We start from the raw sequence: 3,383 nt of genomic DNA on the forward strand, positions 1-3,383 counted from the left end.
TTTTATTTATTTATCTATTAGAGGTACCGGGGGTTAAACCCAGGTCCTCCTGCATATTAAGCCTTTACTCTACTACTGTGCTCTACCCTCCTGCCTCTCAAAAACTTATTCTTCAATTTAATTCAAGAAAGTATTTATTTAGCACCTTCTATCTGCTAGTCAGGGTGCCATATGCTTAGACAAAATGCCTCACTTCTGCATAAGAAAGATACATTAACACAATTACTGACATAAAAGGAGCTATTTGCCCCCAAGGAAAATGTTAGTCTCCATACTAGAAGACAGAAAGCAAACTGCATGAAATTTTTCAAAAGGGAGAGTTTCATCTTCTTTAAAAGAAAAAAAAAAAAAGGGAAAGAAATCAACAGTCAGTTACTAATAGAGCATCATTATTTTTCATGTTCCCTTATTCTTTCCCTTTTCCTTCTTTTCTTTCATCTGGCTTCCCCATAGATCTTGGCTCTGTCTTTTCTATTTCAGATGTCCCTGGCTCAATTCAAAACGGGATCATATGAGTAGTGAAATTGTTCAAATGTCTTTGCTATTCCCCAAAACATGCTATTCACTCCTGTTTAATTTTAAGAGCCTTGCTGCTTATTTCTTGTGCGTGGTGGGGGGGGAGGTAAAACTAAATATGGGAGTGGGAGTGGGAGGCTCTGGGGTCTGGATGAGCTGCCAGCATGTCCTCTGCCTGCCTAATACTGGTCTTCCAGGCATCCTGTGCAACCCTGCTGGGGCCAAAGCAGCTGTGACCCTGGCTGCAGAGGGGAAGGAGGGGGCTATAGCCCGAGTCTTGGGAGTCACAAGTGTATCTTTCCAAGATCTTCACCCTGAGGACCTGATGGGGGTGCCTGGAAGTAAAGCCCACAGAGTGCACCCTCTTCTCCCCTCAGGCTGCCTCCTTGGAGTTTCTCACTCTCACAATCTGCACTCAGTCTCCAGTCTACACCAGCTTCTGGCTCCAGCAGCTTCTTCTCCAGAAAACTGAAAAAGGCCTTTCAGCTGTGTTAGGTCAATAATAGGAAGTGTCAGGGGTCTGAAGTTTCTTTTGGGGTGTCCTTTTACATATGCCTGGATGTTTTTGCTCTTTGTGTATTTCAGCTTCAGTGAGGTGACTCAGTTCCTTAAGAATGTGTCCATTAAAAGTCTGGGCCCCAGTGGATCATTTCCCCTCCAAATTCTATCCGTGTTTCACTCCAAGTCTGGTATGAGAGTCATGGTTCAATACAAACAAAATTATGATGTGATAGATCATCCTATTAGATATTCAGAAGAAGGCCATGTGACATTCTCTTCTGAACTGGATATGATTTTTAATGAAAGTGATCAGCAATTGTAATACTAGGCTATCAGAAACATGGCTTTAATATGCTTCTGAGTAACTTCTTGGGCTACCCTGGAGATTTATCAGACACAATAATGCAGCAGGTAAAGAAAAGTCTCTACCCAATGGATCTACCCGTCTCTAGTGCTGTTATTTGCTTTTACAGTGAAGCTTTGTCAGTCTCACTCAGGACAGTGCACAGAGTCATAGACGGGACACCAGCACGTCAACTCCATGAAATCGTCTTTGTGGATAATGATAGGGGTTTTGACTACTTGAAAGGAGAGCTACATGAAAATGTCCAAAAAGATCTAGCTGGAAAAATTAAAATAATAGAAATACAAAATGTGAGGGACTGATTGGAGGAAGAATGACTGGAGGAGCCCATGGTCCAGGAGATGTTCTGGGCAGCCACCGTGGACAGCCATTGTGAAGTCAATATGATGTGGCTGCAGCTCTCACTGGCTGTCACCCAAAAGGACTAGCAGACTGTGGCTTTTCCAGAGGTTGATATTATCAGCATGGACACTCTCATCTGCAGCCCATTGCCCCCTATGGTAAAGGAAGGATTCAGCAGGGAGCAGCATTTCAAATGGGATCTTGTTCCCCTTTCTGAGCTAGGAGGACCAGAAGGAGCTCCTGCACCAATAAAGTCACCGACAGTGGCTGGAGGATTGTCTGTCATGAATAAACACTATTTTAATGAACTGGACTGGGTGACAGTGGTATGGATATCTGGAAGGGGAGAGACAATTTAGAAAGATCATTTAGGATCTGAATTTAGAAATATCATTTAGGATCTGAATCTGAATTTAGAATCCAAATATCATTTAGGGTCATGCTACATTGGAAAAAGGTCATCACTAACATCATTTAGGATCTTGGGAGGTGAGCTCTTAATCATCCTTTGCTCTTGAGTAGGAGACGTCTGAAAAAGGTGACCACATGGCTCTCCAAAAGGCCAGGACACCGACGCCATGACATAACCCTGAGGTTGGCACACATTTGGTTGAATGGATATAAAAAGCATTATTTTTCCTTAAGACCTGATCTGAGAACCAAATGCTTTAGAAATATCAGTGAGTGTGTTGAACTGAGGGAACATTGGGTTTAAATGATTTAAATGGGTATCTGGATAATATTTACCAAGAGATACAGATACCAACACAAGAACAGTTTGAAAGTGGGCACAGTTAGTATGAGTATTAAGAAACTGTGGCGTAGCCCAGAGGAAAATCAGAGGAGACCTGAGAAGGGTCTGATCTAAGTCAGGACTTGATTATCTCACACTATGTGCTGGGATTTTTTGTTTGGCAAGTTGGATATAAGTGCTGCTGCAGTAAAAAAAAAAAACAAACCGACAAATAAAAGACTCTAGTTCCATCCATTGTTTCATTCTCATCAGTGCTGTATTTATTATGTGTAAGAAAGTTTAGCAAACACCAGGTATCCAAAGATGAATAAGACTAAGCTTGTTTCCCCAAAAGAACATACAGTATACCACAGGAGACAAATACACAGATGATCATGCTGCCATTTATTCATTCAATAGACATCAAGGTGAAGATGGAGAGAAATTAAAGGATGACTCCCAAAGGATGGAAGTAAATGTTGACTTCACCAAAGATGGCAGGATAAGTTGGAAGAGTACAGCTGACAAGAAAGATGATATATTAAAAATGTGAAAGACAAAATACAAAATGTGTGATGCATTTAAAATGTTTTTGTGATGAAATGAATATATCCAGAAGATTGTTACATCAGTAGATTGATAGCTATGGAAGCTATCAAAGCTGATGCTAAAAACTTCATTTCATCCCAGTCTAGTGGGAAGACATTATACCACAAGACAATGGGAAAAAAGAAAAAGAAAAAAGAGACTTTGTAAAAGTTTGCATTGTAATGGGGAGTCAATTTAGAATGTATTGTGTGTGACCTTGCATAAGTCACTTCATGTTGGTTCCCAATTTGCTCTTTAGTGAAACTAGAAAATAAAACTAAGAATTTTTCCAACACTAACATGTATTCTGAATGAATTCTGTTTTGTTTTTTTTTTTTA

At 40.4% G+C, this 3,383-nt stretch overlaps 1 pseudogene; it reads left to right on the forward strand.

Annotated features, from left to right (window-relative positions):
* The first annotated feature begins 1,291 nt into the window (after positions 1 to 1,291).
* On the forward strand, positions 1,292 to 2,521 carry LOC105086648 (polypeptide N-acetylgalactosaminyltransferase 11-like; annotated as a pseudogene).
* The last annotated feature ends 862 nt before the right edge of the window (positions 2,522 to 3,383 follow it).

Source organism: Camelus dromedarius, chromosome 13 (genome assembly GCF_036321535.1).
Source record: "Camelus dromedarius isolate mCamDro1 chromosome 13, mCamDro1.pat, whole genome shotgun sequence".
Taxonomy (NCBI): Eukaryota; Metazoa; Chordata; class Mammalia; order Artiodactyla; family Camelidae; genus Camelus; species Camelus dromedarius.